The sequence below is a fragment of the Rattus rattus genome, chromosome 2, assembly GCF_011064425.1.
Source record: "Rattus rattus isolate New Zealand chromosome 2, Rrattus_CSIRO_v1, whole genome shotgun sequence".
Taxonomy (NCBI): Eukaryota; Metazoa; Chordata; class Mammalia; order Rodentia; family Muridae; genus Rattus; species Rattus rattus.
In genome coordinates, this window is record NC_046155.1 from 43,457,478 (window position 1) to 43,473,403 (window position 15,926).

General features: G+C 48.0%; 1 protein-coding gene across 1 annotated transcript in view; it reads right to left on the reverse strand.

The window, feature by feature from the left end:
• The window catches only part of Dnmbp (dynamin binding protein), a 93,827-nt gene extending 78,608 nt beyond the window's left edge, over window positions 1–15,219 (reverse strand). Inside the window, exon 1 of the mRNA XM_032892025.1 lies at window positions 15,140–15,219. The gene's annotated coding sequence lies outside the window, so the exon portion shown is untranslated. The remainder of the gene's footprint in view (window positions 1–15,139) is intronic.
• Between the last annotated feature and the right edge of the window lie 707 nt (window positions 15,220–15,926).

The window sequence follows — 15,926 nt, forward strand, 5'->3', positions numbered from 1 at the left end:
TTGCTGGCACATTTCAAGTTCGGTTGACCCACACACTATGAGGTCTCCATGTCATTCTTTCCAACAGTGTTTTCAAGGCTTAGAGGTTAGGCAGTTCTTGTAGAGAACCAGGGCTCAGTTCCCAGCATCCACAATAGCTCACGACAGTCCTACCTCAGTTCCAGTGGACCCGTGGCTCTTTCCTGACTTTCCCAGGGCACAGGCATATAAGCAGTGCAAATTCATGCAAGAAAGCAGAACACCCATACATTAAATAAAAACAATAAGTAAATCTTATCGTCATGTCATTTTCAAATTGTCTGTTTAAGGCATAGAGAACCATTATGCACAGACCACAGAGCCAGGCCAGCTCCGTGTCCATCCCAGCTCTATCTCTCACTGCAGCTACAGGATGTCAAACAAGCCACCTAACTTTGCTGTGTCTTCCCTTCTTCCTATGTGCAATGACTTTACTCTAATAGCTGCAGTGACATCTACATGGATTAATATATTCAAATCACTCAGACCAGCACCTCATATAGATATGATTATCTGTGCTGGGGAGAGTCAATTGTTGGGCGATATTCTAAATATCTTTTTTCTTGGGGGTTGGGGATTTAGCTCAGTGGTAGAGCGCTTGCCTAGCAAGCGCAAGGCCCTGGGTTCGGTCCTCAGCTCCGAAAAAAAGAAAAAAGAAAAAAAATATCTTTTTTCTCTTGGGTCCTACCATGTGGCACTTGCTCTGCAGACCAGGCTGGCCTCCAACTCCTCCACCTGCTTCTGCTTTCCCCATCTGGGACTAAAGGCCTGGCCTCAAAGTCTTTTTTTCATAGCACTGAGGTGTTACAAGGTCTTGAAAGATTCTGGGGTTGGGGATTTAGCTCAGCGTGTAGGCGCTTGCCTCAGCGCAAAGGCCCTGGGTTCGGGTCCCAGCTCCGAAAAAAAAAAAAAAAAAAAAAAAAGAAAGAAAAAAAGAAAGATTCTGAGGCTGAAGGGCAGCTCAGTGATTAAGAGCTCTTGCTTCTCTTGCAAAGGACCTGTGCTCAACTCCCAGCACCCATATGGTAGCTCACGCCATCTGTAACTAGAGGCCCCGGGGATTCAACACCCACTTCTGCCTTCTTGGTCCTGCATGCACATAAAGTAAAAATGAAGGGAAAAGTAAGACAAATCTTTAAAATAAAAGGAGAGAGCCTAAGGAAGAGGAAGGGGGTGAGCTAATAAGTGCTGGCTTCCTTTGGGAATGAGAATGTTCTAGAATTAGTGGTGGCATGGTTGGAAACGCACAGAAGCCACTGACTCACATACTCGCTGGGATCTTTATGGTATGTCATTATTTTAAGTTTTAAAAATGAGTGCCTCTTGCATTTCAGCAATCTCAGTACTTTAATCAACTGTCAGAGGCTTACACGAACATTCTACCTGAAACTGGCAAACGTTTACATGGCTTATTCAGCCCCACCTCTGACCGCACTCTCTGAACTTCATATTTTAATGAATATTTTAGTCTTGCAACTTATACCTGATCTAGGGTAGAAATGAGGGTAGCCGCAGTGTCTGGTGATTTGCACATTCCCTGGGTGGGGAGACATCACAGAACAATCTGTTGGGGCAGTGAGCTACCTCAGCAGACAAAAGCATCTGACTAAGGTCGTGAGTTCAATCCCTTGAGCCCCACCTGGTGGGAGAGAACTGTCTGCTGTACATTTTCTTCTGACCTCTACACATGTGCTATAACAAGCAATACACGGACACAGATGAACATGCATGTATGCACACACACATGCATACATACACATAAATAAATATTTTAAAAGGATCGCTTTGTGTGTGTGTGTGTGTGTGTGTGTGTGTATGTGTGTTGTTAAGTACTGATCCCAGAGCTTTATGCATTCTACCCATGAAATAATAAGTAAATTTTAAATGGGAAATCACAATTATTCCTAAATTGAATTAATAACTATATAAATAACAGGATCTGACCCTTAAGGGGAAAAGTATTAGTTTCAGTTTCTTCCTTCTTTTTCTTCTGTATACGTGTGTGAGTGTGTGTCTGTGTGTGTCTGTGTGTGTGTGTGGTGTGTCTGTGTGTCTGTGTCTGTGTGTGTCTGTGTGTGTGTCTGTGTGTCTGTGTCTGTGTGTGTGTTAGATAAGTCTTTTGTACCCCAGGCTGGCCTTGAACTCACTATGCAGTCACAGGTGGCCTTGAACACCTGATCCACCCGTCTCCACATCCTAGGTGCTGAAGCCATTGGCATGTGCCACAACGCGTGTATGTCACATGATCCAAATCAGGCTCCACTGGTGCTAGGCAAACTCACAGCTAACTGAGCCATATTCTCAGCCACAGTCTCAACTTCTGATGAACTTGTCCAACTCTGTGACCTTGGGAAAGTCCAACTGGCAACTCCTCAGAGTGTAGGCTTCTTCATCTATAAATTAAGATAACGGTAACATCCTTCATGGTGTATGGCAAGGATTAAACCTGAATTGTCCATAAACTTCTGGAACACCTCCTAAGGAAGGGCAGACGCTCAGAAAACAATGGCCTCGATGATGACCGTCATGGGGGGACAGGGGGGAGGAGGGAAGGGGGGGATCATCATCACCCAGATTAACTGCAGCACAAACAACAGAGGTGAAGCATTTCTGGGCGGAGCTAACTTCTCTGAACTGCAACTGTGCTCTTGAGCAGAGGCAGAACTGTGAGTCCTGTGGTTACTGGTCATGGGGAAAGAGCAACGGACACCCCTTTCTACCACACTGAGCGATCGTACAGCAAAGTAAATTCGCAGCAGACCCACACAGATTTGGCTGTCGTCTACAAAGGAGACCCCTATATATAGGCCCAGGAAAACCTTTGCCAAATACCTTCTGGGGATAAAAGGAGGACCTGAAATGAATTTAGTTACTTTTATATATATATATATAAATAGCCCTGTACGTCTAGGGGAAAAAACCCATAGGTTCTGCATTTGAGTCATTTAAACACAGCGGTCTGACTCCATCTGCCTTCTCTGAGGACCTGCTGCCCCGGACTCCAGCTGCCCACAGGTCTCACCTCCCTCAGCCTTGTTTACCACACTGTAGCTGGGAAAAAGCAAACCTCACACTTCTCTGTGCCTGGAGTTCTTCCTCCCACACTTGCAGTAAAACTCCTCCTCAGGGCAGACAGACCTTGTTAAGATCTAGTCTCCAGGACAGGTTTGGCTTCGTTCCCCGCCACCCTCAATGCACCCCATCTCCGGCCAAATCCAGTTCCATGCCGCAGCTCTCTGCACGGCCACAAGTGGAGGCTGCTTTTCAAGTCCTTGTCTTCTGTGTGAATGGCTGCTTCCCTTGCTTGGGATGGAGAAGGAGTGTTTCTTAATTTGGGGATTTCAATTTTTAGATTTTATTTGAGCAAAGGTCTCATACTGTACCCCCAAGCTAGCCAGGAACTCACTGGATAGCCCAAGCTGGACTCAAACTGCTGGCACTCCTCCTGCCTCAGTCTCCCAAATCTGGGAGTACAAGCACATACCACCATGCCCACCTGAAGTATTTGATATTTTTCGTTCACACTGCAAGGGGAAAGAGTAAAGCAACAGATCATCCCGACTAACACTCCACTTGCAAATAATTCATTTTAATTTTTAAGCATGTCAAGTCATAAAGTGAGACAACTAACCTGGTTTGAATTTCATTTATGGAATATAAGAATAAACTTTAAATAAATATTGGTCAAATTCACATGGAGGCTTTTCAGTGACTGTCAACTGATGATTTAACCAAAGCAAAACTCTTACTAAAATGATCACCCTCCTTAGGGCTATGATCCACTCACTGATGCCTTTCTCCAGGTCTTAGGTTAACTATTTGGCTTTAAAACTAGATGAACAGACTGACACTGAGCTATTTTCTTCTTGGAACCTTTGAATCAGCGACAGATCAAACACAGCAAACTTCACGGCATCAGTCCGAGTTACTTTAACACTGCTTTGTTCTCCTATAGAGCCATCGGTGATGGATGGGCAAATGTAGCACACCCCTCCCAAAACGAAGGAAGGAAGGAGGAAAGGAAGGGAAGAAAGAAGGAAGGAAGGAGGGAAGGAAGGAAGGAAGGGGGAAGAAAGAAAGAAGGAAAGAAAGAAAGAAAGAGAGAAAGGAAGGAAGAAAGGAAGGAAGGGAAGAAAGAAGGAAGGAAGGAGGGAAGGAAGGAAGGAAAGAAGGGAGAAAGAAAGAAAGAAAGAAAGAAAGAAAGAAAGAGAGAAAGGAAGGAAGAAAGGAAGGAAGAAAATAAGATAAATAAATAAATGAACCTGGATCTCCTTGTGCCCACAGTGACTCAGATACTGGACACTGGTAGTAAGAACCTGTGCTATTGAATGCTATGGGTTCCGAACCTTCTTTATTAGTAGCCAGATGCATAGTCCTGTGAGCTGCTCCAGTGTCCAGGACCAAAGCAGACAGCTGCAGACTCTGGTCGCAAAGCAAACTCACTCTCCTCTACCCAACCCTCTCAGGACCCTCAGGTGCTTTCTAGGGGCTAAGGAAATGGCACAGTTAGGCCGCACACGCCTGCTGACCTGACTTTGGATCCCCAGAGCCCACTGGACTCCATACAGGGTACACACATCTGTACCCACATGTAACAACAGGGAGGCAAAATTGGAGACGGGAGAAGCTGTCAGGCCAGAGAGCCTGGGTTACCCAGAGGCAGGGAGGCTGCCTTGAACAAGACGGAAGAAGGGCAAAGACCAACGCCTGAAGCTTAATTAATTAAACATGATTGTGTGTGACTGTAATCCTAGCACTAGGCAAGCTGAGGCAGAAGGACCACCATGAGTTTAAGGCTAGTTCAAGTGTGATGGGGGGAGCTCAGTGATAGTCAGCAACAGACCTTTGAGGAAGGTTCCGCACTATGCATCAGGCTTCCCTGCGTTAAACTGAGAGCCAAACCAGTATCTTCCCCCTGCAGTCATCCTGGAGATTAAATGAGCGAGCGCCCATGGAAATGGCTAACAAGCTGACGGCTGGTATATCCCATGATTATCAATTATTTCATACTGGAGATACGCTCTCCCCTCGTGAGCTGGGCTAGCCTTGACCCTGCAAACCTCCTTCCAAGCCACCATCGATTCCAACTTCCTGTCACTTGAATTTGGACAGTCAATGAACTCAGGAGAATGTACAGACAACACACCAATAACTACAACAGACGCTACTGCTCCATTCCCTGTTGCAGGAGAGAGCGGGACCTGTTTATTGGGAGAAAGCAAAGGCACAGGAAGAAATGGGTGTACAGAAGCAGCTTTGGACCAGACTGGAGGGCAGCGCCACTCGAGACCTGACTGGGACTGAGCAGCCCCCAGCGCTGAGCCCTAGGTAAGGGCCACAGCACTGGCCTCAGGTCAGCACTTCCCGGTCCTTGTAGCAGCTGTCAGTCAACTATCCCACACTGCTGTGAATAGGAGGTCTGGTCTGTGAGGAACAACAGCCCAGAGTCAGATCCAGAACACTACTTATTGTTCAGAAACAACAGAAAAGGCAAAAAAGTGTCTACTTTACTAGAGATGGGAGGAGAGAACAAACTGGAAAGGGGAGATCACGGGTGTGAGGCTGGGGAGTGAAGTACAACTCGGCACATCCATTGCAACTTTTTCTGCTGACGGGGCAGGCTCATTTGTGCTAAAAGAATCGCAGCGCGAGAACAATGCCTGCCTGGCCTGCACGGGGCCCAGACCCCATGGCTGGAGGTCAGCACCAGGCATTCTCTCCTGGTCCCACTCCCATCATGGCTACCAGCATCACAGGTCCTCACTCTGCCTCCAGAAAAATGCAGCATGCCCCCCTCCCCCCAACCCCTCGCCCCGCAGCAGAGGCTGGCTCTCTGGGTGGACAGTGTGCTAAGTTCTGCTCATACCGTCAGGGAATAAATGGGATCCTACTACCTCACCCCTCCCTCGAATTAGGAGGAGGCTGAGAACTGTATTTTCTCATCCCCCACCCCTGCAGGCTTCCTGTGTGGGTCACAAGATGGATCCACTGGAAGGGGTGCGCTAAGGTGCCTGGGTACTCTGGCATTTGAGGGATGAGTAAAGTGTCAGCTGTATTCCAGAAGGTGGCGAGGGTTAATGCAAACTGGGGACACACATTCCAGCCGATCAGGATGAAGGGATGGGCCTGAGGAGGAAGTACAGTTGTGTGGAATTGAACATGCTGATGGTAGGAATGTTAACTCTGGAGTTAGCTCACTTCCTGTTGTTTATGTGGTCACATGTCCATGGGACACAGCACAAGGCAAACGGAGATTAGGGAAACAAAAGGATTATGTGGCGGCGTATTTCAGTGTCAAGAGAAAATAGGTGCGGGTGCTACTGCATACTGCAATTCCAGCCCTTGGGAGGCTGAGGCGGGAGGATCTTTGAAATTCCTAGGCCAGCCTGATCTACATAGCCAGTTCCAGTCCAGAGGCCAGGGCTACATGCTTTACTTTAAAAAAACAAAACGAGACAAAAACCATTCTCTTCACTCCGTTTACCTTGTGAAAGGGAAAACTGCGGTCTGAAGGAGAAGATCGAGGGACTAAACCAATGATCAAGGACATCAAATCATCCAGCAAGCGCCTCCCTGCTTCCGGGGCTGGGGTCCAGACCACGCCTCCCTGCTTCCGGGGCTGGGGCCTGCTCCACTGGGGGTCCGGAACACAAATGATGATTTAGGGCTTGAGGCTCATATGCTGTGGCTCCTTCAGGCTCAGCCTGGCCCAAGTGACCAGCAAGCTTCTCCCTACGCCTACAGCAATTATAGCCTGTTACCCTCCTCCGTCCTTCCCAGAGGACCACGGTGAGCTGAAGGCTTAACCCTGCACAAGGAGGAAGGCTTGAAACCATGGTGTTAAGAGCATCCCCTCCTCCACGACAGGAGAAATCGTCTGTTTACCAGGTGGGCACCAAAGGGTAAACAGAGAGGGTTTGCTTTTCTATACTTTGCAAACTTTCCATGTATGATAATAACAATAATATATACATATATAATTATTATATATATATTGGTGTAAAGTGGGAGAGCAGGGACAGTGGTAACTACGTGCCCAGCCGCTGTCACTGAAGAGCCACCCATGTCTCTCCATAACTGCATTGCTCCTTAGGGTATCCTTAAGACTGACACCTAGAGTAGAAACTGACCCAGAGTAAGGGCACAACTTTGTTTGCGTCTTTATCGATGACCACGCTGACCACTACAGTTACAACACGACTCCCCTTCTCGCGGCTATTTAAATTTTGACTCTCAACGGCAGAAGGAAAACGTGGCCTTATCGTGAAGTAAGTTAGTATTGCACCGTTGGGATCTGACCATACATTAATATAAGGAGAGTGCAGAAATAGTGAGGACTCTTCTTTGTGTTAGGAACGGCTCACCGTAGGTTTGGGTTTGCAGCGGGAGTGAAGCAGCTATCTTGTTCCCTCAGGGCTAACTAACAGCTATCCAGCAAAAGCTCAATGGATTATAAGCAGAGGAAGCACCTTCCCCTGATGGAAGGCACACACACAAACTGCACACCTTCATCCTAGCCCTGGGAGGCACTGCACGGCACAGAGCCCGCACGGCACACGGAGGGGCCTTTGAAGGCACGGTCGCTCCTTGATCAGAACTGCACCAAGTCTCTGTAATATTCATGACATTAACATACAATGTGCACCGATTGCAAATACATTTCTAGTGTTGATGAATGTCTTTTTACTAAAGATTGGTAACAATACATAGTGTGTGGAACATTAATACAATTTCAAGAAAATACAGAATTAGCTGTGGCAGCATCACCTTAAATGTGCTTCATCCCATCTGACTGTGGAAGCTAAGCAGGTTTGGGCTTGGTTAGTACCTGAATGGAGACCTAATGATGCTGTTGGCTTAAAAAGAAAGAACATACAGATCTGAGAAATATTTCCTAATTTTATATATATGTATATATGTGTCTGTATATATATACATATATATGTATATATATATAAAACACCATAAAGTAGGCCAAGTTTCAGTATTAAAAAAGAGATATTGGGGTTGGGGATTGAGCTCAGTGGTAGAGCACTTGCCTAGCAAGCGCAAGGCCCTGGGTTCGGTCCCCAGCTCTGGAAAAAAAAAAAAAAAGAGAGAGAGAGAGATTTCTTCTAATAAGAATGTCCATATGTTTTCCTAAGGAAATACATTTCTGAGTCCTTGCACACTGCTTCAGAACAGGGTCAGAATTTAATAGCTGGAGCGAAGATGAGAGAAAAGGCTGTGTTAAGCATCTTAAACTGCAAGTAGCCATCTAGAAAATAACAGAGAGAAATAAGATCCACAATAGGATCAATACAAGGAAGAAGAAGCTCTCCCCTCTGGGCTCACTGGAGGACTCGGGCTCTGTAGAGTTGCTCACCAAGCTAGCACATGCTAGGACTTGGGTCTGACCCCACACCCTGGGGATAGGGACATAAAGGACTTACAAAACGAAGTGGTGAAGCCCCTAGAGATAAATATTGATGAGACTGTGCTCAACTCAAAAGGGCCAGGGAGACTCAAAAGGGCATAGAAACACACAGAGGACCCAATACCGCAATGATGGCCGGATGCTAACAGACGGTGATTCCACAGAGGAGACACTCAGGAGCCCTTCATACTTTTTTTATGCCTCTTCTGTTGGTTTTAAATTATTTCCAAGCTCTAAAAACAATAAGACAAATAAGTGGAAAGACGTCCCACGTGCTTTTGGGGTTACCATTAACTTTTTTTAATGCTACCATTAAAAAGATGTTACGCCTACTCAGAGTAATTTATAAATGTAATGCAATTCCAATTTAAAAGTCTCTCAAAATATAATTTCTGAGCAACTTAATGAATTTACTCCAAATTTTATAAGGAAATGTAAACTTTGGCTTAGGAACAGTTACATTAACTTTAATGAATGACACTGTGCTGGTTGTCACAAGATGACTAGGATGTCACTGTAATGAAAACCTGGACAACAAACCTTGGAGCGAGAGCTACAGAGCAGTGGGACAAAAGAGGTGTGGCGTTCCGGACCAGTGGGACAGGCAGTGAGCCCAGAGAACACGGCGCCATGGGAGTCACAGAGGGGAAAGAGTACCATGACTCAATTTAAAAACTGTGAAATTGGGGTTGGGGATTTAGCTCAGTGGTAGAGCGCTTGCCTAGCAAGCGCAAGGCCCTGGGTTCGGTCCCCAGCTCCGAAAAAAAAGAAAAAAGAAAAAAAAGAAGAAAAAAAAACTGTGAAATTTTCTTCTTCTGGTTTCCCCCCATCTCCCTTCCTGCCTCACTCCTGTCCCTGACCCCCAGATGCTATCAGAAAACATAGCTCATCAAATAGAAACACCTGGGTATAGGGGGAACTCAGCATGGTCTACTGCAACCCCCTTAATTCTTTTTTTTTTTTTTTTTTTTTTGGTTCTTTTTTTTCGGAGCTGGGGAGGGCCTGAGTTTTAAGATATCTTAAATCCCAGCCCCAGACTCTAAGATATCTTAATTGTGTGTGTGTGTGTGTGTGTGTGTGTGTGTGTGTGTATGGTTTGTGCATTGAGTGTATGCGTGCATGTGTGTGTGTGTGTGCACTGAGTGTGTGTATGTGTGTGTGTGTGTGTGCGCGCGCGCATGTGTGTATATCCATGTACATTGAGTGCATCCCCTGCAGAGGCAGAAAAGGCATTAGAAGCCCCGGTACTCAGGAGCTGATGTGGGTCCTGGGACCTGAACTTGGGTCCTCTGGAAAACAGTAAGTACTCTTAACCACTGGGCCATCTCCAGGATGAAGTTTTTTAAAAACAAAATTTGGGATGCATAAACCTAGATTAAATAACATATCTGGTCATATAAAACTAAAGGTTTATCTTGACCAAATGAAAATAGAATAGGTCAGAGAAGAAGACGGGGCCAAGGTATAATGTTCTGGAGAGTATCCACCTTCTCATCCTTCTGCAGATCAGTGACCCCACAGACTTCAACTCAAACAGAACAGCACAGAGAGAGCTGCACAGAGAGAGTGCACGCATGCACAGGCATTTACAAGCAGCTGCGTGCCTAAGAGATGCTCGAAAGGACTAGTAATACAAACTAAAATAGTCAGCTGTCACTTAGCACTTATGACATCACAAAGGGCCCAAAGCTAAATGCTGGCAAAACGTGAGAGCACAGAAAATTCTGAGGGACAGAGACGGGTACAGCCATGCTAGAAATGAGTCTGGGATCACCCACGGAAATGCTACCCAGCCTTACCAGCAGACAGAAGGTAGAAGAGGGTGTTTACTGCTGCCCTTACTTGTGGTGGGGGTAGGTTAACCTGAGCACCCACGGTTACACAGGGACAGGCAGCTGGTGTGTGATCCAGAGTGTCAGAGAGGAGAAACGGGTACACACTTAGACAGTGCCTGGGGACAGGAGAGCTGCAGCACCAAAGTTAACACACATAAAGCAAACACTCCCGCCTCGCAGGGTCACACACGAACAAAGCACACAGTGGAGGGCAACAGAAGACAGCACTGGGGGTGGGGCGCTGGAGCGGTGGCTCAGCGGGTTAGGTGCACTGCTGCTCTTGAGGACCTAGGTTCAATTCCTAGCACCCATATGGTGGCTCACCACCATCTTTAGCTCCAGTGCCATGGGATCCAGCACTAGGCTTGTTTGCATATGGTGAACATATAGACATGCAGGTAAAACGTGTTTATATCTATATCTATACCTATACCTTTATATCTATATCTATCTATACCTATACCTATACCTATATATCTATATCTATATCTATCTCCCAGTGCTGGGGAGGCAGAGAGAGGTGGATGGATGAGTTTGAAGCCAATCTGGTCTACATAGCAAGTTCAGGCTGTCCAGGGCGCGCGCGCGCGCGTGTGTGTGTGTGTGTGTGTGTGTGTGTGTGTTTAAAAAATGGTCTGAAGAGCACTTGAAGGCAGGTAAGTGGGATAAAAGAACTGAACGCAAAAGAAATCTTTAGACTGTGATAAGATAACTCAAGCGAGACCCAGGCCTGGTGGCGCACAGCTTTAATCTCTCGAGGCCGAGGCAGGCAGAACTCTGCAGGTGAATCTGTAGGCTCCTCAAAAACAATAGCAAGGAGGTTCGAATGGCCTGTGGTGGGCAGAGAGTAGGTCTGTTTTCTTCTGGAAAGTTCCAGGGTTTCCTGACCACGAAAGCTGCTCTGGCTGCCAGATGTGTGGATGAATGACGGCTCTGGTCCTGTCTCAAGCGGAAAGGGAAATGAGAGAACTGTCCTTCCTTCCTTCCTTTCTTCTTTCCCTCCTTCCTTCCTTTCTTTTTTTACTTTTGGAGACAGGAATTAGCTACATAGCCCTGGCCAGCCTAGAACTCACTATGTAGACCAGGCTGGTCTCAAACTCATCCATCCACCTCTCTCTGCTCCCCAGCACCCCCGCCCCCAGCACTGGGATTAAAGCAGGTATGTGCCACCATGTCCAGCTCTGGTTCTCATTCTTGTGGCCTGACTGAAAAGACCTGACCCAATCTCTCCGGATTTGGGATGATCTCTGGATTTGGGGTGATCTCTGGTTTGGGAGTGATCCTGGTGGGCTGGTGTCAAGATTTTAGGTCCTCTGAAGCTTTTACCTGAGAACCTCATGCTGCCTGTTCTTGCCTCCCTGAAGAAGGACGGCAAGAACTGAACTCCACGTGACCTGAAATCTTAAAATTCTGGAGCTGGAGGAGACCCAGTTGTTCTGCAGATGAGGAAATGAAAGGCCAGAGAAGAATTCTGGTTTAGGGCCACACAACTAATGTAAAAAGGAAGGCCTCCAATTCTACCCTTGGCCCACCCCACCATGGTCCCCCTGCTCCCAACATGCCCCCTTGCCCAGCATCCACTCTTAATCATTTTTAACAGACAGAGAAAGACCCTGAAAAGCCCCCCCACTTCTCAGAGTCGAAGCTGGATTTTTGACATCCAGCCTATTCTGAGGTGTCCTTTCCGACTCCGACCACTTCATCTGCCACTTTTCCCATGTCTGCCCTGCCTGGCTGCTGTGACCTTGTCAGGCCTCTTGCTGACAAGCATGCTCCTGCTCCAGCCTCTCTCTGTGTCCTACTCTCCCCTCGAGTCAGAGATCAGCAGACATCTCAGTAGAGGTCTCCCCCATCGCCCTGTGTGAACAGTAACATCACCCCCCACCCCACCCCACACACACATACTGTACTCTCTTTCCTATCTAACTGCTTGGAACTTTCCATTGTATTCTGATGACCGGATCCGCTATGCTCACACACACCCACTGTCGCTCAGGCTCCCACTGGAGTATGCACGAGTCAGGCCTTTGCCCACTCTGCCCACATTTCCGCCCTGACTCCTACAGTACTGCCTGGATCATGCAACTGCTCCAAAAAGTATTTGCGGAATGAATGAATGAACGAATGAATGAATGAACTGACGAACCACTTGGCCTCAGAACACAACCCTCAGACTCCAACTCCTTGAACAACACTTTATTGTGCTGTCTGTTCTCGGTAGCCACATATCTTCAGCCTACAGAAAAGACTTACAAAGTCAAAGATAAAATGATTCATTTTAGGCCACCCTGCGCTTTTTTTTTTTTCTTTTCTCTTTTCTTTTTAAGACAAGGTCTCACTATATAACCTTGGCTGAAATCTACAGAAATCTACCTGAGTTTAAAGGATTAAAGTCGTGAGCCACCACACACACCAGTCAGTACCAGTCAGTACGTCTTTCTTTTTTAGCATCAAGAACGAAGCGCCTAAGTTAGCAGTCACTGGATAGGATAGCTCTTTCATGGATGAAGGATGGGGGTGGGGTGGGGAATGAGGTGGGGGATGGGGATGGGACATGGGGGTGGGGGATGGAAGATGGTCTGGTTACGGCTGGGACGGTCCATCTCCCTGCTCTCCGGGTGAGAAGCTACCTCATAATGCACTTCCAAAAGCAAGACTGAGTTATTTAGTCTTGAAAATTAGTTTATTCAGAGGCTTTCCCGGCTGGGTGTATAAGAAACGACTCCATGCTCACTGGTGTGGAAAATTCTGAGGAGTATTCTGAATGAATCTCAAGAATGTCTTATTAACAACAGCAAAGCTTGAGAACCTCCCAGGTGACAGTGACAGAGTCACAGTGACAAAGTCACAGGCAATTACGTTAACTGACTTGTGTTTTGTCCCAAAGGGAAAAATAATAAACCTGGGGAAGTAAGCCGGCTTTGTACCTGCCCATAGGTAGCAAGCCTCTGCTTGTAAACCATTTGAATCCTTTTTAAGAATCCGCCTTCCCACCCTGCCCAGTTTGAGCAAAAGCAATCTGCAGCTTAAAATATGACTCTGCATTTATTTTAGCCCAGTACAAATCAAAATGGCCCAGAAGGCTGGGAACGGTGATGAATTCGAAGCGCTGGAACGCACCATGCAGAAAAAGTTTCCTTCTAAGGCAGAGGGAAAGAGCTGTGCTCTGGAGACATCCCCCGTGATTCTACAGACACAGAGATAAACGTTCAGAACGCAGTCTGCCCGAGCCCTCGGCGGGAGTGGAGCGTCCTTGGCAGTACAAACTCAGTGGGCAGTCTGGGGGAGACCCTACCCTGCCATGTGGGTGAAGGAGGAATGTGCAGTGGGTCAAGCAGGCAAAGGGGGTGCTCAGAGGAGCATGGGGCCAGAAAAGAGGAGGCGAGGGGGATGAAGAGGTTAGGAGGCTCTGCTTTGTGGGTTACAGGGCGAATAGCTCATACATATTTGAACAGCGTCTATAAAGATAACTACCACATGTCAGCCCAAGCCATGCACAATGTTAGCTTAATAGTCAGCGCAGTTTGAGTCAGAATGTTCTCCGCTTATTGGAAAAATTACCTGTGACGACATGTACGTCACTTCCATGCCAGGCACGCCATTGGGTGACATTAACACAGAAACATCAGTCACACACACATACACACACACACACACACACACACACACACACACACACACGAGGGGGAGGGGAACAGGTTTCACTCACTTCAGACTGAAACTCATCATGTGAGTGGGGGAGCTGGGAGCGACAGTGAAGTTGAGTATCAGCTATATCATACGGACAATTAATTTTGTTTTCTTAGAACTTCGTTGTCACCAGGAGGGATCTGTTTCAAGTAACTTGACATACAAATTAATGGCTTGAGTGGTGGTGGAAGGGCCTGAGAGAGCCCGAGAGACCACGAGACTCAGTAGTTTAGGGGAATGAGTCCTGATGGACACACTGACTTGAACATTAGACCTCAGCTCTGCTTTTCCTTCGACTGTTTTATAAATGCAACACTAACTGAGGGAGGAATTAGGTCTGTGCGCTGCAAAAACCGACTGTTGATCAGTCAGCTCTATCCGAGTCATGTAACTCGACTAAGTCCAGTGGAGTCTAAACTACGCTCCAACCCGATATCGTATGATCGGTGTCATCACTAGCTTGTCACCATTATTAATTAGGAGGTTCCACGAGGTGCTCCCATGACTATAAAAGAAGTATTGTAAGACAGGTTACAAAATTTGCTGTCCATAATTCCACATACGACCTTGCTTTTCAAGTTGGTTTTTAAACTTGGTTCTCTGCGCCCCAAACATTCTTCTCAGCTCTTAATACACACCAGATGCCGGCCTATCTGGTCACCCCAACATCCTTTTATTCGAGTGACAAGACAGACAACCATCCTCCTTTGACACACACACATGCCTGGCATCAGAGCAATCGTCCTGGGTACCTAGAAACTCCAGTAAACCAAAGCTGCACCTCCGGCTAAATATAAATAGTCCTGGGTTATTTGGGAAACCATCCCTGCCTGGCTGTCACGGAATCCCGGCCTCACATGCCCACCAGCTGCAGCGGTGACCAGAGGCAGGACTGGTGCTCAGTTCTTCAGCTCAAAGCCAAAGGCAGGGCGGCGCAGTGACAGCGTCCCGGCTGGGCACCTCGTCCCCGCGTCCGCACCCCGGGACGGCTCCTAGGGCTGCGGGGGGCCCCCTGAACCCCTCGGTCGTGCGTGAGGACAGCGAGGGCCTCCCGCCCCAGCCTCGCGTCCCGCGGAGCGCAGCGCAGCGCGACCCAGAGCAGCGCCGTAAGCCCTGCGCACTCCGCAGGCGACCGTGCCCACCACCCCGCCACCCCGCCGGAGCCCGGCCCCGCACCGACCTGCTCTCTGCGCTCGGCGTTCCCTCCGCGCACGGCCACTGGTGGCCCAGCCGGGCCGCGGTCACCTCCCCTCGGCGGCGGCGGGCGGGCCGATCCGGGTGACTCCGCGCCGCCCCGCCTCCCTCCGCGCCTCTTCCGCCCCGTGGCCCCCGGGGCTCCGCTTCCCGCACTCGCGCCCCCTGGTGGCCATCCAGCCCGTCGCCCCGCCACGTCAGGGCTCGCGCTCCCAGGGCCTCTAGGGGGAAACTGAGGCACGGGCTGCTAGGGACGTTTAGCGATACACCTCGCTCAGGCTAGGATCCAGATCCCCACGCACCCGCGCTGCGGCCAACCTAGAAAACAACATTCTCCGTTGAGCGAATTCTTCGCGGTAGAGGCTAGCCTCGATCCTTGCCCCCTCCTCCAAGTGCTGGATTACAGATTACAGGGGAGCACCAACAGGTCACTGCCCACTCCCCTTCGATTTTTTTCCTCCCGAGCAAAGTCTAACAGCACAACTGTGAGAATTTAAAAGCAAGGAATCATAGAATACAAGAACCAGACGCCTGGGTTTCTGAAAGTCCCCCAGGATTTCTGATTGTTAAAGCTCAAAAGTGCATTGAGGAGCTAGAGCACGTGTTGGGGATTCCCGATCAGAGGACCTACCTAGCGGATTGGAAGAATGAAGGAATCTGATATCACGATGCACACATAGCCGAGATAAAGCTTTATTTTAAAATCTCATTAAGTTGTTTAACAACTTAAAAATCGTAGTAAACTAGACATAGCATATGTATCGTTTGAATCG